Source organism: Eptesicus fuscus, chromosome 15, assembly GCF_027574615.1.
Source record: "Eptesicus fuscus isolate TK198812 chromosome 15, DD_ASM_mEF_20220401, whole genome shotgun sequence".
NCBI classification, from domain to species: Eukaryota; Metazoa; Chordata; class Mammalia; order Chiroptera; family Vespertilionidae; genus Eptesicus; species Eptesicus fuscus.
In genome coordinates this window covers 34,090,395-34,112,852 of record NC_072487.1, presented here as the reverse complement: position 1 = coordinate 34,112,852, position 22,458 = coordinate 34,090,395, and the positions used below count along the sequence as shown (strand labels likewise).

Sequence of the window (22,458 nt, the reverse complement as noted above, 5' to 3'; positions counted from 1 at the left end):
ATTTCAGCTTTAAAAGAAGCTGTTAGTTGTTAGTTTATTGAAGGCTAATGTCACACTGACGTTTACAAATGGAATAATTCATTTTCTCGCAGGGGTGGTGGATGAGAAGACAGTTACCTTTTTTAAGTAAAAAGCCGTTGTCCTTGAAATTTCCTAGCGGTGGAAATGCCGAGACTACCTACAAACAGGAGACCTGGGTTTCGGGGTCCTGCCTCTCTGGTCAAACAAAACCCCAGGATTCCTTGCAGCCCCTTCAGAGGTTCTCAAAGGTCGGTGCCTGCTCGGGGCTCGCCTGTTTACAGGGCTTGAGTTTTAATCCAAGCCAGAGCCAGCTTCACCCAATACGCTTTCTTGCTCCAAACCTTGAGCGCGTCTTAATGGGTTAAGCGTCTGATTTCAAACAGGTGATTACCTCTCCCGCTAGGCGGAGGAAGGTACTTCCAGCGAGTGTAGGAAGTATAGGAAGGGCAGGATCCGGGTGCTGGGCAAAGATACCCTTTGGTTGGAGACTTCTTCCTAGATGCTTTGTGGGTGCCAGCAAGAAAGAAAAAACACCAAATAAAAACCCCATAAGGAGATTCTCTGTGTTGAGAACGTGAGCTGTTGCTGTCGCTCTAAGCTTGCATCTTGGGGCAAAGGATTAAGACAGCCCTTCCTCCAAGAACGCGCATGTCCTGTGCCTGCTCCCCCACCGACTTCCCATCGTGAGTATTGGCATGGACTTCTGATCAGGCACTTCCCCCTCTTTCTTGAGGGACTTGGGTGAGCCAGCTCAGCCCATCGGAGTGGAACTCACCAGCTTCCTTTTCCAGGGTTTGCGTTCTTCCTGTGTGCTGGATAATTCCAGTTCATCTCCTCTGTGTCCTGTCTGAGCAAGGTTTGTATGGGCTTGGGGAATGAGTGACTGAAGCTCTCGGTTTCTGCTCCGGGGTCCTTTTCTATAAATAAAAAGAAAAGCTGTTTGTTTTGATCTGGCACGAAAAAATATTAGCATGGTCCTCAAATTCAGAGGAATAGTGAATTCTTGCTCTTTTCTGGCAACAGATTTTAATTAAAATTGCTTTGAGGAGACTGCTCTAATAAAAACCTCAAGGAAGACCCAGTCAGGAAATCAGATTTGTTAAGAGTCATTCCAACACGTCTCGAAATTCTAATTAAAAATAAATTGGTGTTTCCCTTTTTCCTCTCCTGGCTTCTCTGCGGGATGTTTTCGGAGTGATGTGTAGCTGATTATTCATGTCCATATGCTTTAGGACTGTGCTCGTGTTTTGGAGGCAAAGCCTGGTCCTGCTTTTGGGTTGCAGTTCATTATGAAGCCTGAAAAATGAGAAGTTTTTAAGCTGTGCAGACCATTTGTGCATATAACCTTAGTGATCTCACAACTTAAAAATAAGCATGCTGCTATTTTGAGGATTTGAAAAAAAAAAATGTGACTAGATTTCTAATCCTAGCAGTTCTTGGAGCAAGCCATGGCTAAAAATTCAGGTTAAATAATATTCTATAACATTCAGAAGGCCTTTCCAACCAACAGGTAGAAAAGCAAAACTATCGACATGTGGGAGAGCTGGGCTGAGGGACACGTTGTTGGATTCATGGGATTTGTTCTTATCCTGAAAGTTAAACCTCTGTCCTGCTCTTGCTCCGTCCTGTTTGTGACAAGCCCGATTTGAGTGGTCCGTGACATTTCTCCCAGCTGGATCAAAGGTGGTGGCCGTGGTTGCAATTTGACATGTGAATCTTTACTTAAAGGAGCTGGTACTAGAGTAATAGTTTATGGAAGCCATTTGCTATTAATAGTCACAAATACTGAGATTATTTTAGGTTCTTTTTCACAATTTTACTTAATTGGAAAAGTTTTCTCTTGAAGGGGTCTTTTATATTTTGGACGAGATTTCTGTTAGGTAGCATCAAGAGATAGTCATGTGACTCTCTAAATTTAGTCTCACAGTGTTTCGAAAGTTTAGTGGATAAATCCCATCAGCTTTGCAGATAAGTTTGTGAAAACATTGATTCAGCTTGTCCTGCCCGATTTTCCCATCCCTGCCCATGTTCTGCTGCCCTTTCCTCTGGCATCTACCGCCCATCAGGCCAAGGCATTAGGAGTGTTTCTGTCCGGAAGGCACATTTAAGAGTCTCCTGGAAGAAGGAAGGGGAGAATATTCCCAGACTAGAAATATAAAAAGGGGGAGACAGATGTGACAGTTCTAATCATTCATAATCAAGCTGCTTAATACCTTTAAAACCTTAGTCCGTGCGCATCAACTCTGACGTTTTTATAACTGACTCACAAAATAGTTCACTCTCTCTCTCTGCTCTCAATATCCCCCTCATCTAATTCCACACACCTGCCAAGGTACGGCACATTTATTTCCTTTTCCCCAGCATTTCAGATCCAGTGGCTGGGATGCTTTATTCAGATTGGGAGCGCACCAGGGACATGTGTTTGAGGCAGCCCGTGTGGTGTGGTCCCCTCCAGCTGTGAGGACAAAGATGGGTTTGTCTTCTCTGGCCTGGCAGAGGAGGCAGAAGACCTGCCGGCTCCATGCAGCATGTACCCTCACCGGGACTCCGCCCCTTCCAGGGGTGAATCAGCCCGATGAGACACTGATTTTTATAGCACGCGGGGTGGAGACCTGGAAGTCTGTAGGCGGGGAGGGGAGGAGGGAATGGTTCGCATGTCAGACCATTCCAGCAGTGCAGCAGCAGCAGCCTACAGGAAAACATTGCAAAACACCGAAGTCCTGGGCCACCAGATTTTTCCATTAGCACCACAGCTTCCACGTCTGCCCCAGGGACCGCTGTTTGGCCGTGTGAGGGGAAGCGGTGTCAAGCCAGTCCCGTAAGGGATCCCAGCAGATCCTGAGCACTGCCTTCTGCACTCTCCTGCATAACACACACACACACTCACACACACACACACACACACACACACACACTGTGTGATCTCTGAGGAAGGGTGCACAGACGTTCTTTGGGCACCAGAAAGCTGCTGGAACTTAACGCCACCTCTGGATACTGCTTTTAAGTGAAGAAACCCAAGACCAGAACATCTTCAGAAAGGTAGAGGGGACCCAGAGCCGGGGGCTTTTCCTCTGGGGTGTTATTCTTTGGTGTTCCATCTTCTGGACACTTCGATGATGAAAAAGTAAACTTTCCAAATAGTGGTGAAGTTAAATGGGGGTGTCATTTGGGGACTACCGGAAGAAATGACTCGGAACTCAGTAGAAATACTTCAGTTCAGCCAGTTCATTCATTCAGTAGCTGGCTTTTAAGTGACTGCACGTTCATGCATGTGGCAGTAAAGGCAGCTGTTTCCCTCTGTTGGAACGCTCTAGTCCTCAGGGCCTGCGAAAGTGGGTCTGTCTTTGCCTCACTCTCACTGCTTTGTGATTTTGTTTGGTTAAGGATGGCTGTCAAGATTAAGGATCATTCAGCTTTCTATACTTTTGTTATTTTTTTCTTTCTCTCCAACCATTTTATCCTTCACTCAATTTAATCTCTGTTCCTTTCTCTTAACTCTGAGCTGTTGTTTTTGGCCTTATTTTGATAGAATCCGGGGTCTATTTCTGTTTCTCCAGTCCTCATGCGTGCAGAAATCATGGTGAGCCTTCCCAGCTTCCACGGCTCCAAGGAGCGAGACACCAGCTCTGTCCAAAGAGCTATGAAAGAGGCGCGGTCCCCTGCACCCTCCCAGCTGCTGTTCCCCTGTCCCACTCTGTCCTGTTCCCCTCTCAGTGGCTTTGCCCAGAGCACTGTTCTCTTCCTCTGGACGTCTTTGCCTTATCTATTCATATAAGCCCTTCTTGTCCTTCACGGCCTGCTTCTTCTCTTCACCTTTTCCAACAGGTGTGTTCTCGGACACTCCCAATGGAAAGTCACCCTTCCTCTTCGTTATTCCCAGGGAGCTTTGCATTCTATTAAGTAGTTGTCATCTCTTGCTTTTAGGTAAGAGTTATGGATGTGTACCTCCACTAATATGTAGGCTCTGAGGTCTGAAGACACAAGATTCCGTGTCTTCTTCATCTTGGTGTGCCCATCGTCAACATGCTCAGTGTTCAAGAGATATTTGCAGCACACCGGCTTGGTGCTGGCATAATGCTGGGCATCTAATACAGAGCAAAACGCAGGACAGTGCCTACTTACGAATCTGTGGGATTGAGCCCTGCCAGTTGCCAGTCTTATATTGTTACGCCCTTTGCAGTTTTCTCCCAGCCTGAATGAACAGGTGGCTCTCACTTGTCACACACACGTGCTTGCTTTTCTTCTTCCTCTAAGTGGAAGTTTTGGTATCTGCCTTCTTTCCATCACGTACTCTAGGGAGGCCTACAATGATCGTGTCTGTTAAATGCTTTGGGTTTCAGGGAGAGGTGACCTGATATAATGTGGTTGTCCAGGGAGGGTTATTGTCACAGGCCGTTTGCAAAGTTCTTTCATGGCCTCTCTCCTTTCTCCTTTCTCTGCTTGTTAGCAACCCAGCCAGGGAGAGAGGAGGTGGAACTCTGGTCGGTTTCTTTTGTCCCAGGCCTAGTATCTAGTCTGGTTTGGTGGCTGGTTGAAACTGGATGAGAACCTGAGTTGGTGACCTCTCAGGTGGGAGTGTGGCCGGTTGATCTACCTTCCTTCTCTCCCATGGTTTTCTTGGGAAGGTCTCTGCAGTTCTGTCACCCCTTTTAGATGAGAAAAACTGTCCTTATCATCACTGATTATTTACAGCCTTTATAGTCTTTGTGGTAATCTAAAGTTTTAATTCCCTTATTTGGTTTTGTGCTTCAGTTAATTTTGTCATTTGACTTTTTAAAAAATATATATTTTTATTGATTTCAGAGAGGAAGGGAGAGAGAGAGAGAGAGTTATAGAAACATCAGTGATGAGAGAATCATTGATTGGCTGCCTCCTGCACGTCCCCTACTGAGGATCGAGCTTGCAACCCGGGCATGTGCCCTTGGCCATAATCGAACCTGGGACCCTTCAGTCCTCAGGCCGACGCTCTATCCGCTGAGCCAAACCAGCTTGGGCCATTTGACTTTTTTAAGTGTTGATTTTAAATCTCAGATGAAAGCATATTGCGTGACAGTCTCTTTTTCTTCTTTTTGCACTGCTTATTTTTTTTTTTTATTAGTTAAAGGAAATAACTAAAGTAATCCTTTACAATAAAGCCAGAGTTTTGTGAGATCCTGGTTCCATTTGTGATTATATAAGACCAGGGTATGTGACTAGTTTCCCCAGCAATAGGAATACTGGCGTGACAGTCTCTTGTTTAAATTGGATGAAAGTAATAATCCTGGGGCAACCCAGACTGAAAAGGAAGCCTCATGTGTATGAATTCATTGTGACCCCAGTGTTCAGGCTCAAATATGTGTGGGGAAATGCACTCGGCTGAGTAGGGTATAATGAAGAAAGAGGACTTTTTCTGGCCTTTTAAAACAGGCCCATCTTCCTTAGCATCCTCTTCCTAATTTCACTCTCCTGAGTGGAATCTCACACCTCCACGGGGCACACACCCTCCTCCTGTTGACTGTGGCCTCTCCTGGGAAAATCTCCCCTGGCATTCAGTTGTAGGAGCAGATCCTTCTAATCCCTGTCCCACACAGGAGGGAGTCCTCTTCCAACACCCAACACTGTACACATCTCACCTCACAGGGCAAGAGAGAGCTGGGAGCCCTTGCCGGACCTGTCCTTGTAATCCCTTCAAGTCCTGCCAGTCCCTTAGGCTTTGGTGGATGTGGGTGGAGAAGCAGCTATGGTGACAAGGACAGGAACTACGCCCGCTTTTCTCCCTCACCGCGGTTTCCTTAGACACCCAGCTTTTGGTGTCACACCCATCACAGTCTGAGAAAAGACGGGTAAAGTAGCTCATAAAGGTATTTGAATTCTTCAGGGGTTGGGAAGAAGTCTCAAATACAGCAGAAATAACTCAGGCCCTCTTTAAAAGTGGTAACAGCATCCTGCCTTCGATCTGTTTCTTTTTAAGATGATTTCTTACAGGTAGGCTTATACATCAGGATTTTGCACATTAAGTTTACCTGTGAGAGAAATGGCGCAAGGGATCCTGGACTGTTGCTTTGATGGTTGCTTTTGTCTTTATTTATTTATTTCTCTTTATTTTATTTTATTTTTATATCACCATTTATCCCCCCCCCCTCCGCCCGTGCCCTCTTTCACCTTCACCTACCCACCCTCGTAATCACTCCACTGTTGTCTGTACCCATGAGATTTTTTTCTCTTTTAACATCTTAGTAGTAAAAGAGCTCAATTTAAACAGAAGCAATTAAGTTAATAGGCACCAGAATTAAAATGGTTTTTCTAATTTGTTATAGCTTGTTCCAACAAGGACTCTTACAATATAAAATGAGAAAAAGTTGGCCCCTTAGAAAGTGGGAAAAGAAAAGGGATGGGAGCAGGAATGAAATTGGATCCCGAATGAATACCGGGAAGTCCTTGCTGGGTGCCACACCGAGGCCTGGGAGCATGTTCTGTTTGACCAACTCAAAGCTTTTTTAAAATTTGAATTAATTGCCCCCAATTTTTTTTTTTTTACTTTATTATGTATTTCATTGGTAAATATAGTTTTCCCCCCATCAATTGTCAAAGTTTTTGAAATTAGGCAATTTCATAGAAAAATACTGATTTCTTCAGCTTCTCTTGAAAAGTCAAAAGATCTGGCACATCACTGGGGTGTATATTCCATTGGTCCACAGGCAACTGGAGAGGACAGGGACTCTCTGGTCTCCCCCAACTTCCTCCAGACCCCTTCCTTTCCGTCGATGGCCTGGACCAGGGGTCCTCAAACTTTTTAAACTGGGGGCCAGCTCACTGTCCCTCAGACCGTTGGAGGGCCGGACTATAGTTTAAAAAAAAACTATGAACAAATTCCTATGTACACTGCACATATCTTATTTTGAAGTAAAAAAACAAAACGGCAAAAACACCCGCATGTGGCCCCGCGGGCCATAGTTTGAGGACGCCTGGCCTGGACTCTAAAGGTATTTGAACTTGTGATCTGGACTCTGAAGATATTTGAGTTGCTTGAAGGGCTGCCCCCAATTTGGCTCTCGGCTTCTTTTTAGCCTAAAGGAAGAGCACACTTTGAGGTTCAGACTTTGCTTGATTTCTAGCCCAGTGTCTCCTCCCGGGCTGTGGCATAGACTCATCTGGGAGCTTCTAAACTTGCTGATGCCTCCGGCCCCACCCCAGGAGATTCTGATTCATTGGGGTGGGAGTGGGACGGTGACTCGGCATTTTTAGAAACAGCCCAGGCCCTTTGTGCGGCGGGGTTGAGAACCTGTGGCTCTGACATGCTTGCTCTGGGAGGTTCCAGCCTTGGCACCTTCACCTTGAATGGCAAAGGTGATGTTAGTCCCCTCACCCATTGTCCTGCCTCAGCGGTAAAGTGAGGGCCAGGGCTCAGAGTCCTTGACATTTTCATGCAGTTAAGAGGAAATACTCCCAAGTTTGGCTCCTCACGAAGGGATTCAATTGACCGAATGCATCCTGGGCACCTGCAGGGCTGGGGCACAGCTGTGGTTGAGATGAAAAGCACAGAGCTCCTGTAAGGTTGTAGGAATGTAAGGTGTGTGCACAGATTGGAACAGGGGGAAAAACAAGTTGCTACTCTGAGAGCCTGGCTGGAAAAGGTGGCTGGGAAGATGAGACAACTGCAAGGCAGAACCGATACTTTAGCTGATCTTTGCAAACTAGAAATATTTTGTCCGAGAAGGTTTGGTGTGGGGTGTGCATCAGAAGGGGAAGGAATGGTACAAGCAAAGGCATTGAAACAGCATCCACCAGAAATGTCGGCTTCCCTCCCCTTCCCCAGCTTGCTTTGCCCTCTAAGGGCGACAGGAAAGAATGTGTTTGCTGTGTGGCTCTCCAGTGCAGTGTAGCATGAATACAGCAGTCCAGTAGGCGGGAGCATTAGAGTAGTAGAGTAGCAATATGGGTTGTTGTGAAGATTAAATGAGGTTCATATAAATGTATGACACACGTGGAACCGTGCGTTCAAGAAGAATTGTGCGCAGGGCATGGTGGGGAAAGATGTGGTGAGACTGATAACCCGGGTGCATTTGTGCTGTGTCTCTGAGGCTGGGAAGGTGGTAAGAAATGAAGGAGAGGAAGAGGACGGTAAGTGCAGGGCATCCCAGGATATGTGCATCTTGAAATGTCCAAAATAGAACTCATTGTTACCAGTCAATACTTCATTTGATTTTGGCTTTATCTCTAGACCTGGGGTCAGGCCCTCTGGAGAAGGATCTTGATGCAGTAATCCTGTTAAGTAGGCGTAGAAGAAGCATAGGCTCAGGTGTGCTTGATTGAGAACTCTGCAGCCGCCCTCCTGGGAAGACTGTCAGTGCACTCACTCAGCCAGCCTGGGAAACACAGAAGCCTTTTGTCTACGGCCCACTGCCCTTCTCACTGGGAGTCACCATTTCTGCCTACTCTCCACCTAGCCGAGGAAAAGTCTTGCATACATCTTCATCCTCCCAGACTGCATCTGGCTGCTTCTTTTGTACATAAGTTAAGAGAGAGGAAAGGCGGACAGGTGTGCCTTTGCCACTACAATGGGAACCTTTGTGACTCTCCTGTTTTTAATTCTTCTCCCATTACACCCTTTGTCATCCTCCCTACCAGAGGACTGGAGACTTATTTGCATACAATGTCTTTTTCTGCTAGACCTCTCCTTCATAGAAGATTACGTGTGAGATCATGACCTTCAACTGCTTTGTAGAATAAGCTCTATTCTTCCCAGAACATAATATAAAAGAAAATAAAAATTTAGCAGGATATTTTTGCTTTGCAGGATTAAGAAATACTACACTCTGTTGCTTTTCCTCAGTTTAATTCTTGAGAACAAGGCTTTTGATATTAGTATCTAGTTGGGACAATACTAATGTGACTACATAATACCAGGCTTTTTTCAGAAGCCCAGAGAAGAAAAATTACCTGTTAACAAAGCAAATGATAAAACAAACCTGAGGATAATTTTAAGGATGATGACGGATGTTTTCTACAACTGGATTGTGGTGTTAGATGCACAATGGTATATATTTACTAAAACTCGCCCAACAGTACACTTAAAATGGGGTGAATTTTATGAAATGTAAATAGCTCCATGAAGTTTTCTGAAGTCCCCCAAAATCATAAGGACAGACCTAACTCACATCTCACCTCTGATGTTGGAGGCGTTGGGGAACGTAATGTGGAATTATTTGGACCCTGTATTTCCGAGTGTCCGGCCCTGGAGGCTTTGTTCTTGGCTTGTTACTCCCCTTTCAGTCAGTCTGTTTGTTTTGTGGAAAACAAACCTAAATGAGTCCCACATCATCTTTAAAAAGTTTAATCTTGGTAGCTTCACATAGAGAAATGTCTGTGCCAAAGAGAATCCCTTACAGTACCCAGCCCCCCGATGTGGGCTGGGAGAAGGGAAGGGGAAGATAAATGGGGTGATGGGGGGAGGGTGCAGACACTAAACCTGAACCAGTCCAAGGAGGCAGAGGCAGTGGGCGCTTGAAAACTTGGCCTTTCTCCTGTTTTGAACGTTACAAAGCAGGCCATTTAGAGTCATCCCTAATCTTTGGTAATCTCTGCCTTACTGTTTAGAACTGGCTTTGCTTGTTTGTCCTGTAGAGAAAATTCTGTCAATCTCTTCCTCTGGATTCACTTTTACCCAGTGTATTGAGGCATAGGTGACGAATGATTTAAAAGAAACTCTTCTTATTTTTTAAAGGTGGTGTATTGAAATAAAATCATTAGAGGGACATATATCGTCCTTTAACTTTTTGCACAGAAACCAAAGGTTGCTCAAATATATGATCACCCTAAAACAGAATGCATTTTTTTTGGGGGGGGGGGGGGGGGGGGGAAGACACGAATTCTGTGTCTTAGAAAGTCACATGATGTAATTTGGGTAACATGTTTAAGGGAACATGAAAAAAAAAAAAGGTTTGGGTCTGTGGTTTACAAATGGGGGTGTTTTTAGCCTTCAGATTGCATGCTGCATTAAATAAAAATACACCAGGAAAGGAACCACTTGCCTCCAGCCCAGCCTGGGTTCAGCCTTACACGGAATCATTTCCTCCCTAAGAGGGCTGCTGAGCCAGGGCTCCGATTATAGCAGGGAGCCTTCCTCAGCCCTGGAGGCTTTGCGGGGTGGGGGGGGTGGGGGTTTATGGAAGCATTTGCTGCCTTTCTAAGTCTTCCTCGCATGAGCAGGTCCACAGCTGCACTTCTAGGTTAGCATTTCATAAAGGATACTCAGAAGGGGCGTGGGAGAGGTCTGTCTTCGCCTCTTGTGTTAAGATCCTCGTTCGTTGGTAGTTTTTTGCTGTCTCACTGAGAGTCCTGGAATTAAACCCGCGGCCAGCAGGAGGCTGCTGGTTGGTCAGGAAATTCCAAATGGGTATAAATAAATTCTCGGCAGCAGCTCCTGGGCACTTTGCCTGCCCGTGTGTGTGTAGTCCCTTTAATGCCGAGGGAAGCGTGCCTGAGACTTGGCTTCCTGCTTGCTGAAAATCAGTCATTTTGTTTCTGGGTGGGTACGTGAGGAAGCCCCAGTAAAGAAGACCAGGATAATGCGACGTTCCTGGTGGGGGTTGGTGGGGGTAGAGACTCGGGCTCCGTATGTTATGTAAAATATTTGCTCCTGCTAACAACAAGCTGGGAAGAATCACTCAGAGCTTGATTTTTGGTTCAGTGGAAATTTCAGCTTTAGCTGGGGCTTTAACATAAAGCCATCATTGTTACAGGAGTGAAAGGTGGTACTGTAAGCTAAGGCTGGAGTTTGTGAGTTTATGGTTTAATTAAATCCCAGAGTTTCCCTTTTTGTTGCTAAATCCATTTTTGGTCATGTGTTTTCAGCTCCGTTTTTCTAAGGGGAGCTGCTCAGTGTGCTTTTAAAGCTGGTTTCTTTTTCTTATATAAACACCATAAAACAAAATAAGGCCCGAGACTCATACAGTTACTTCAGCCCCCTCAGCCCCTCCCCGGTTTGTTTCTGTTGTGTGAGAAAAGCCCTTTCTGTCCCAGAGTCCAGGTTTATGCTTATTCCCAGCTCTTCAACAATCGCCCTTTGAACTGGCACATTTTCTCATTTATGCGTAGAGCAGCCTTGTTACTTTATTTAAATTTAAATTTTAACCCTCACCCAAGGATATGTTTATTGATTTGAGAGAGAGAGGAAAGGAGAGAGAGAAAGAAACATCAACCTTTTTTGCCTCCTGTATGCACCCCAACCTGGGATCGAACCCACAGCCTGGGTATGTGCCCTGATCAGGAGTCTGACCCACAGCCTTTCGGTTTACGGGATAACGCTCCAACCAGCTGTGCCACACCGGCCAGGGAGAGCAACGTGTCATTTTTAAAGAAGGTTTGGAGAATAGCATGTAGTTCCCGAGCTAGTTCTCTTGGGTGCGTGCATGAGCATTCGGGCTGTGTTTCAGCCAAGGCCTTTCCATTCAGACAGTGGGCCTTGAAGAGCAGCACTGCCTAAGCTGGTGAAGGGCAAGTACTGACGGCTGGCATCTTGGCTCTTTCAGGCAGATTTTGGGGGTAAAGAGTCACTGCATCTTGTGGTTGACACTGACCCCTGGAGAAGAGGGCCTCTGTGTAAACCTCGAGGCCTCTGGAATAGGATGCACCTTAACATAATGTCACGGGCCCTCTTAACGTCGTGCACCCTCCATGAAGGCACAGCCCGTTCCGTTCCCAGGAACGGCGCAACTCTTTCCGCTTCCTTCCCTCGCAGCCGCTCGCCTGCAGCCTGGCTTCTGGGCGCCTGAGACCCGCCCTGAGTAGAACTGGAGATGCAGCACAGGGAAGTGGCGTGTGGGGAACCTGAGGTGGCGCCCGGTGTTGTGGTGCAACTGGAAAGGTGCTGCGAAATGACCTGGGAAGAGAGCAAGGCCACGGGCCTCTGCCTGCCCGCACATCTGGTCTGACAGCTGCTGCAATTAGCTTCTTTCCTCACTCCATCACATAGCATGAGGTGTTAGGAAGTTTTGTGTAACGTGCCGTCAGAGTCACAGGCTGGAAGCAACCTTTGGAAATCACCGAGCCCCACCAACCCCCTCATTTCACACATACAGACCTTACTGCGGCATGGGGCGGTTCCAGATTCCTCCTTCCCCTTGCGTGTGTGTGAACTGGGCGATAATTGACGGCTCCTGTTCTTGTTTTATAAAAAGAATTCTACCTCCACCCTGGCCAGTGTTTCTCAGCGGTTGGAGCGTCAGCCTACAAACCAGCGGGTTGCAGGCTCGATTCCCGGTCAAGGGCACACACCTGGGTTACAGGTTTGTTCCCCGTTCCTAGTTGGGCCCATGCCAGAGACAACCATTGGATGTGTCTCTCTCACATCAATGTTTTTCTCTCTCTCTCCCCCCCCCCCCCCTCCCTCCCTTTCACCCTCTTTAAAAAATCAATGGGAAAAAAATATCCTCAGGTGAGGGTTAACAACAATACAAAAAAGAATCATACCTCCCCCAGTTTAGGCAGCCATCCTGGCTGGATGGGAAGGCGCCCCTTGGGTCTAAGGCGCACGTCTCTGCATTGTGTTAAAGAGCGCTTTGCTCATACGACTTTGGTAGAGGTCCGAGAATGAGGTTGTTCAGAAACATCCGGGCCTACCTTTGTCCTCTTCCTGTGACAAGGAAGTATTTTAACTTGGGCCGTAATAATACTTTTAAAGGTTGGAGGATGTTTGCCTACTTCTGCTAATTTTTGTTTTACCTCCTTCCAATGCCTGGTGGATGCTATAGCCTCGATCACCCTCTCCACCTGACCAGCTCCAGCACCTCACTGTCCCTGAGCCTAGTGTGTACCCTCATGCACAGGCACAGCCTCCTGCCGGCCCCGCCAGCATCTCCCTCATCCACTCTGGGAAGCAGAAACCAATTTAGACCTCAAGATTTTAGCAAACTCAATTGATTTTGAATAAACATTTCAACACTTCAAGCTTTACCTTCTCAGGAGGCCAGTAGTGGGGTGCAGGGCAGGGTGGAGGAGGGGAGTTCTGGATCATCTTGGGATGCCAGGCCTGTCTGCGTCACCAGACTACAGAGTGGTCCAGTCATAGAGGACAGTAGGCCTCCTTCTCGGTGGTCCACAGCAGGACTGCAAAGCAGGCCATTGTTGTCCCCAGCTGCACCACTGGGCTAGAATCTGTCTTGCCAACAGCTAGAAAGTGGCAGCGCCAGGATTCAAACTCAGGCAGTCTGGCCCTAGAGTGTCTGATTTTAATCATTACACTCTTTTCTCCACCACACTTATTATCATCGGCACATGCCTAGACATGGGAGTTTTCATTTCAACCAACATTGAATATGCTGTGTGCCAAGCGCCATGCTATGCGGTGAGGGATAGAAAAATAAATACTGCGTGGTTCCTGCCCCCAGGTTGCCTGTAGTCTGCTAGGGGAAGGCAGCCATGTGCCTGCTAACTGTAACACGTGTCCATACGTATAGGCAAAGTGTTTTAGGAGAATGGAGGGAAGGAGGGGACCAGTTCTTCCCAGAACAGAGCAGTTGGAGGTAAGCGAAGACTTGACAAAGGACTGGCCCTAAGGTGGACACAGCCAGTTCTGACAGGGGGCAGAGGCTGGGGGAGGGCGTGTGTGCTGGTAGAGGAAACCGAGTTAGCAAAGGCAGGTAGGCTGGCAAGTCACTCCGGTGGACTGAGGTTCAGGGTGGGGAGGAAACGGGGAAGAGCTGGATTGGGGCTAAATTGTTGAAGACTTTCAGTGCCACAGAAAGGATCTTTCAGACTGCAGTCTCTCTAAGGGGGCTCCTGGCACATCAGTCTGCAAGATTAATAATTGAGAAGCTCTACAAGTGTACAGGGATACCTCAAACACATGTAAAATTCCTCAAAGAATGTGTAATACTGGAGAGCAGAGACATCAGCCCCTGTTTTTTTTTTTTTTTAAAAGCTGCTTTAGTGACATCCAAGCAACAGTGGAGTGTTGGCTGTGCTCCCTGGTGACTGGCTGACGGCCCTCACGTACCCCAGAGACGCTGCAGCAAAGCGAAGGCAGGTTTTACATACAGAGCGGGGCAAAGGACAGTTTACAGTTGTTCATGTGGATGTGTGTGTGTGCGCGCACGCACACACACACACACACGCATACACACACAATGATTAACATTGTTATTTTGATGCTCCAATTATCCCAGATTTGAACAGCAAGGTCCCAAAAGACAGTTTCTGAGCCGAATAGATGCCTGACGCTGTCTTTAAATAGCTGCTGTGATTCAGATTCCCCAGTGGGTAACATTTGACCACATTTGCTCCGTCGTTTCTGCATCTGTGTGTGCGTACGTGCATGTGGTGCATTTGTCACATCTCTTTAATGCCCTCCAATGTAGACAGGTCTCAGCCTCAGCCTTCCCTTTCCTTCATGACCTTGGCGGTTTAAAAAGAGGCGCCTGCTATTTTGTAGGATATTTTCTAAGTGGAATCCCATCAGTGTTTCTAGACTCAGGCCCTGCCTCCCAGGCAGGAGCACCACAGCCGTGATGCTGTGCTCTTCTCAGAGCATCCGGCACGTGATGCTGTAGCCTCGATCACCCGGTCCCGGTGGTTGTCCGTCAGCTGTCTGTACTGAGAGTCGCCACGTTTCCCTTTGGGATTGATTAGTGTTTTGTGGGGGAGGTATTCTGAGGCCAAACCACTATCTTCTTCTTCAGTGGGCAGTCTCTATCCACTCGCCTCAGTGTGCATTCACCATCCCTGCATGAATCAGCCGTTGTTATAATGGTTGTTAAGTGGTGGTTTGTTTCCACAATTCCTTCATTATTTATTAGTTGGCACACTACTGTATTTATTTTACAACATTATCAACTCAAGATACCTAATTTGCTCACTGGATTGTAATCTATGACTGTCGTTGATCATGTTAGTTTGATGCTCAGATTATTCCACATTTGAACAGTGAAAGCCCAAAATAGAGTTTCTGAGCCAAATAGATTCCTGACACTGTCTTAAATAGCTCATGCGATGTGCGCTGACAATAGAGAATTAACAACTAGCAGGCAGCATATGTCGTCTGAGTTCTGGATCGTACATGTAACTCAGACTGTTAGGGTCACCCACAGCAAGATCCTTGCAAGGCAGGCAGATAGTAACACTCAGGTGACTCCAGAGGGAAGCCAACTTGACATTCAGCTGGCCAGAGACCTGTGGGTAGAAGTCTTAGCTGCCCCCCAGGCCCTGTCCTCTGTCTTTAGCCTTCCCTGTTGGGTAAATCAGCCCCAGTCAGATGTGGGCAGAGGAGTAAGGACTAGGCCCGGGAGCACTAAGTGTTGGCAGCCACCTCTTTTTCTCTCCCTCCTCCACGGAGACACTTGCTGGCTGCCAGGGTCAGTGTTGTTTTTGCTTCACAGACACTCTCAGTCCCTGCTATTCCCATCCTAGTTTCAAATACGGAGCAGGTTTGCACTCTGCCCCTCAACATGCTCAGTCAGAGCGTGCATTCCCTAAAATGTCCCCTTGTCTTTCTTCCTGCCCTCACGCATGCCACACTTGTCCCTTCAGATTAGGTTTATCATACTTCAATGACCTTCAGAAAAGGAAATCTCATCATTTTGCTCTGCAGTGAGTCATCCTTTGGAAAAATATTTTCTTTTTTGTTAGCAGGATGAGGTCATGGACAGAGCCCCGAAGGACGAGTGCAAAGGCCTGCTCCTGGGCTCCAGCTCGGCCCTGAGAAGCTCAGACGTGTCAGGCCTTCCCAGTTTCCCCTCCAGTGTTTTGGGGAAGGTGTAGACCACACACACCACAGGGCGTCCCAAATTCAGCCAGGCTGTCCCTCCTGGCGGTTTTAACACTATGGCTAAAATAAGTAAAACTCATGTGGTGCCAAGGAATTGGTGACACCTAGAGGAAAATTCATGGGGACTTGAACAATTCATGGAAAACCAAATGGAGGAGGACACTGAAGAGAACCTACGTGCAAACTCCAGCACGTAGCCAGAGCAAGTCTTACTAAAAGGCACATTTGATCATTTCACTCCCTTGCTTAGAACCTTTCAGTAGCCAACCAGTGCACTTAAGGGCCAAAAACCTGACTCCAGGGGCCCTGTGTGATGGGGGCTTTGTCCCCTTTGTGAATCACTAAGGGGGTTATCCTTATTATCAGGCAAAACCCCCTTTTCGATTCCTAAAAGTGTCAGGTTTTGTATATGCTGTTTCCTCTGCCTAGAATTTCTCCTATACCAGTCTCCTCACCAAACACACACACACTCACACACCCTGCACACTTGGCCTGGTGGACTCCGAAATACAGCACTGGCCAGCCCAGTGGGGTCCCTGCTCTCTCCTAGCATACCTCCTGTATTTTACTGTAACAGCACTTACCACAGTTGTTATTTACCTGTTTCTGCAGCTGCTTGTCTGTCTCCTCCTAAAGGTCGCAGGTTTGTCCAGGCAGGCTCTGTGTCCAGTTTGCTCCCCTCTTGGCAATGTTTGGCACAGGGAAGCTACTTAATCAATATTTACTGGATGAAAGACTAAAACCATCTTGCGGTCTGATAATTGCATCTTCCCTGGGATCGGCATTCCCTCTGTGGGGTGTGGGAATGGGTAGACTTAGAACGTGGAGCCAGTTTGGAAAGGGTAGTGATGGGAGACAGTGGAGGTGTAGGGAGAGTGTGCAGAGTCAAGTCTGTGAAGACAGGTTAAGGAAGCGGAGATAAGATCAGCTGTGAGAGGCAATCTAAAGATTTAGAGGGGGACGCTAAATGGAGTTTTGAAGAGTTATAGCTATAAGAAATAATACCACGTGATAACTTAGCCTTTTAAACAAACCATGCAGGTAGGTGACATCTGACATGTCAGCTGGCCTGGTATTTGCTATGCACTTCCGGCATACACTTTGGCTTTCCTTAATGTTGTCGTTTTAATTGCACACAGCATTAAGGTGGCTGTTTGAAACAGCTGCAGCCCGAGCTGAGGTCTAGGTGAAAACAGGCAGGTAGGTAAACTCCATGGGACAGGGAGGCAGGCTTCACAGAGCTGGCCCTCACACCTAGTGGGTGCTCGGCATTTGCGTGGATGATGGGGTGGGTGTGTTGGCTGGGTGGGGTAAGAGCCCGTTTAAAAAGACTCGTTGGCACATGCAAGAGCGATATAGGAAAATCTCACCTGCCACACATTATTTTAAAACAGAGTGAAGAACACTTACATCGTCCTCCTCTTCACTGTGTGTTCTCTAACAGATGGGAGTTCCTCACGTAGATTTGGTACAAGGAAGCTCCTTGGTCTACAGGTCCTAATGCTAACAGTGTCGTCAGGCGAACTTTCCAGTTAAACCTGTTCACTGGGTCCTGTTCCGCATCTCTGTCTTCTTTATCCCACTGCTCCGTGTCTAGAAAAGTTGATTTGCTAATTCAGTTACTTTCACATTGTGAGTAATTAACTTCATGGGAATTTATCTCGCTCACGGAGTCAGCCTACTGGTCCCCCCCCCCCCCCCCCCGCCCCCGCCGCCTTAGCAGACTTGGAGTCTTTTTTTGACTGCTTCGAACAGCAAGATGCTTGCGCTCTGCTGGTTTTAAATATGGCAACCTATGACAATTATGTGATTCTCAGGACTGACTCAGCTCTCTAAGCCGAGTCCCCATGCTTCTTGTGAGAGGAGACAATACAGTTATGGGGATTAGCAGCGTTCTTCGGTTTCACCGGTCAGGTAGGATATCTGGCGAAGAAAAACACAGAGACAGCGTGTGGAAGTTGCGGCACACGGGCGTAGTTATTTTTCATGGCGCCATTAGTCGGCAGTAATTGGGCCTGGAGTGTGCAGCAGTGTGAGACCAGAACAAAGACGTCATTGTATCCTAATTAACAGCTAAAGTAATAATATCAAAAGTTCTGTCCATTTAAAAGTCCACCGGGACACACTGTTTCAGAAACTTGCAGCGTGTTTGCTCGGATGAAAGAATGGCTCGTTGTGGTCGAGTGTGTGGAAGAGTATTCAGTGTGTTCTTACTCCGAAGTGGCATGTTTATCGCCCTGTCACTTGAACATGAAGCGGAAGAGACCGGAAGCCCACAGTTGACATGGCCAAATCCTCCATTGCTGCATGTGGATTTTTTACTCTGCTCGCTGTCCTCAGGGTAGGCATTCTCAGCAGAGACATTTGGGACTGGATGGTCCTTTGTTGGGGAGGGTGGGAAGTCGATAGCAGCGTCCCTGGCCTCGACCCACTAGATGTCAGCAGCAGCAGCAGCCCCCGTTCCGGTGGAGACAGCCAACCATGTCTCCAGACATCGTCCAGTGGCCCCTGGAGGCAAACGGGTGTGAACCCCACTAGCAGGTTGGTGCCCTTGCTCCTTTCCACCATCTAATCTTTCACCTCCAGTGGGTACATCAATTTGTATGTCTTTCCAAACCAAATGTTGTCTGGACGGTTAAGTTTGGTTTCCTTGAAAAGTTAAAGTCATATAATACTTGATGAGCTTAAATGACATGGTTTTTGAAATATTCCTATCTCCATTTCACCTTGTTCGTGCAAGGAAATTTCACATTGTTCTTGAGTCTATAAATGAGCCCCTCTCACAAGGGCAGTAAGTTGTACCAGGAAGTAAACACACGAATAAAGAGTAGAGTTGCCAGTCAGTTTGTTGATTTCACCTTCTTTCTGAACACAGGGGAATGTGGTCTGTACGTGGGAAGTTGTTTCTAGTTGCTACTGCCACGTTTGGTGCTTGGTTACCCCAAATTGCAGACTGTGCCAACCGGGTAGGGAGAGAGAAGCGGGTAAGAGGGACTTCTGAGGCCCTTGGTGTCTAGGAAGTAGGTCAGCTTGAGGGTGACATCAACCCCAGAAGCCCTGTGGCCCACTGTTAGCAGTCCATTCGCTTACTTTGACACACTGGTACAAATTCTGGTGGTTCCACCTTTTTGCTTCACTTCCGCCTGGCATTATATTTGGATGTTGTTGTTTTTTTTCCATGCACCCCAGCCTTCACAAGATTGGGAGCCTTGTGAGAGTGGGGACCTTGTCCCTTTGGTTCACACTGTGTCCCCAGCTCCTTGAACAGTGCCTGGTAAAGAAGAAAGGGTAGGGAAGGAGGGAGGGAGGGAGGGAGGGAGGGAGGGAGGGAGGGAGGGAGGGAGGGAGGGAGGGAGGGAGGGAGAAAGGACTAAGATTGCTTTTTTATCAATAGTTCTAAATACAAGTTGAATGCATTAATAAATTTTTTATTTGGTCCTCACTTCATACATGGGGATTATAACATTTTAACAAGTCCCCTTGAATTTAATCTCTTTCCTTACCTCAGTCTAATGCACACACAGTTATCAAGACAGTCTTCATTGCTACCTTTGAGCCCCTAGCACAGGGCCCGGTGTGCCAGGACACAGTGACTCAGTGGACAAGATTCCCCTGGTCCAGGACCCAAGTCTGGTGGCCTCTGCTGCACTCGGCCATCCCCATCTCTTCCAACCTCATCTTTCTTTGAGCTTCACCACAGGCCCCGCCCTGGCTCTCCTCCACCATTTACCTGTCTTTTCCTTTTAGTCTGTCATCACTTACTGACTTTGTCTTCGGAACTCGTCTCCCGGTTAACTCCATTACGTTTTGATCGCTCATTCACATACTGTCATATTGTTCTTGTTGATAATATGCCTTTGTAACTGATCTCAATTAGTGCCGCGTTTAGGGTGTTTGGCATTTATCTCCCAGCTAGACTCTACCTCATTTTATTTCTTATAAACCCTTCCGCCTACTCCTCCCACTGAATAGGACCATTTTCTGCACCCAATTAAGCTTTCGGTAAATGCTGTATAATGAAGGTGGAGGTGGTGCCAGGAGCAGTCTCCACCACTGGATTTCCAGACATTCAGAAAATTCTTGTAAACGCCAGGGACAGCCCTCCGATTCCAGGATATTTAGCTGGAAGCTGTTACTTTCAGGATTCTAGCTGCAGACATAGCCAGTGGTTTTTGGCTGTGTAGGGGCAGGCATAGCTCTGTTAGTCCAAAATAAGGCTTTTTCGCCAGTTAAGCGTCTCCTTATAACCTACTTAGAGATTTTTTTTTAACTGTTGCTTTTTACATTTCTGTAATTCTTAAATTAACCAAAATGTTTGTAATAAAAAAAGTTTTACTGTACCATCTCCCCAGGATATTCTTTAGCATTTTTCTTCTTTTCAAGATCTGTCTTAATTTTTTTTTTTTTTTTTTTTTTTTTTTTTGTGGGGGAGTAGACACATGGAATTCAGTTTAGCTACAAGTAACAGAGACCCAAAACATACAGTGACGAAACTAAAAAGAAGTTTCTCTCTTTCCCATAAAAGGATGGCGGTATAAGCTTTCTAGAAGTAGCAGAGCAGCTTTGCTCCACAAAGCTCTTAGAGACCCGGGCTCCATCTAGCACATTGTTCCTTTATCCCTGTGTAAGAACTCATGGTCCAAGACAGCAGCTGGAGTTCCAGTCATCACATCTGCACTCCTGGCAGCAGGATGGAAGGAGGATCAAAGAAGCAAGGAGGCCATAGACCTATTCCTGTGTCTTTTAAGGGCGGTTAATGGTGGTTGCCTCGTGACATGTCTGCTAAGGCCATACCAGCAGTAAAGGAGGCTAGAGAAATAGTCTTTGTATCTGCCCAGCTACACATAGTTCTGAGTGTAGAAGAATGGGATAAGACATACTGAGGAACATCTAGCTATTTTTGCCATGGCTGCCTCCTTCATCCACCTCCCATTTCTCTTGCTTTCCAAATAGTGACCTTCTTGGGATCATATTTTTAAAAGACAAATACCTATGTGTTATAAAAATTTATAAAATATAAATATCAACATTAAAACCACCCATGATTCCACAGCCTAAAGGTAACTACTGAAACAGCATCGTGCAAGAGAAGTCCTTAACACTAATACAAGGCAAGCAAATCTGTCGACAGAGCATTAAGGTGTGTTTTTTTTAAAGCTTATTATGTTATACTGTATATTCAATTATTCCTTCAGGAATCATTTTTATTTTTTAAATATATTTTATTGATTTTTTACAGAGAGGAAGGGAGAAGGAGAGGGAGAGGGATAGAGAGTTAGAAACATCGATGAGAGAGAAACATCGATCAGCTGCCTCCTGCACACTCCCTACTGGGGATGTGCCCACAACCAAGGTACATGCCCTTGACCGGAATCGAACCTGGGACCCTTCAGTCCACAGGCCGACGCTCTATCCACTGAGCCAAACCGGTTAGGGCCAGGAAACATTTTTAAACATCTACTTTGTTCCCAGTATCTTGTTAATTGATGTGTATAGTTGGGGGAACATACTTTATTTTATTTTTTAAAATATATTTTTTTTATTTCAGAGAGGAAGGGAGAGGGAGGAGAGATAGAAACATCAATGATGAGAGAGAATGATTGATTGGCTACCTCCTGCACACTCCCTACTAGGGATCAAGCCCGAAACCAAGGCACGTGCCCGTGACCAGAATTGAACCCAGGACCCTTCAATCCACAGGCTGTCGCTCTATCCAAGCATGTCAAACTCGTGGCCGGTGGGCCGAACCCAGGCTGTGAGTTCATGCTTGCTCTATCCACTGAGCCAAACCAGCTAGGGCGGGGGAATATATTTTAAATATTATATCGTTGCTCTGAAGATAATTATAGTCTAGCATAGGGAGATAAGACTACCTACATGAAAAGTTGGGAAATCAGTCAGGGCCCTATAAGTGTGTCATATTTGTGTTAATGTTTGTAAAGGTACACTAGAAAGCAAGAGGTATAAAAAGTAATGACACTGGATATCTCTAATTGTAGAACAATTCATACTGTGGACATCATTTGTAAGAATGACACATTGGGAACACAGCTTGTAGTTTTTAGTTGCCTGAGCATGAAATTTAAAATTACAAAGCTTTAGGATACTCTGATTCAAGCGGTATTAGCAAATCATCCTAACCTGGTAAAATTCTGACCTCTACTGATTCCCAGATTTAGGAGTCTAGAGTCCACTTGAGGGTAATTCATTGTGACCATGCCTTTTGTAAACTTCAGGTATAACACCATGTGACAGTTAAAGTTCACTGAAAACATGTGATGTATTTCGTTGTGTTTTAAATCCTGATGTTAAATCAGTGCATTAAAAAAATATATTTTTGGAGGAAAACAAAAAAAAATTAACCTTTCCTATTGAAAAAGCTTACGTGGGAAAAGTAAATATGTTAAGAAATAGAAAAATCTAGGAGTAACAACGAAATATCAACAGTTGCCACTAGATGGCGGGATGAGTGACTTTCTGACTTAAATAGTTTATACCTGACATTTTTTTTTATAAACATGTACTGCTTTTGTAAATGGAAAGGGGTGTTTAAATTTTTTTTTTAAAAAAGAAACGTTCAACAATGGCACAAGCTGAGTGGAGGTTCACGTTAAAGGATAACTTCTTGTCACTGGTGGAGCGCCCAGCGCTGGTGCGAGTCCCGCAGGGCGCTGCACCCTGAGGCGCTGCTGGGG

General features: G+C 46.3%; 1 protein-coding gene across 3 annotated transcripts in view; it reads left to right on the top strand.

Annotated features, from left to right (window-relative positions):
* KANK1 (KN motif and ankyrin repeat domains 1) overlaps positions 1 to 22,458 on the top strand; it is a 178,319-nt gene that overhangs the window by 121,336 nt on the left and 34,525 nt on the right. The window lies entirely within an intron of this gene.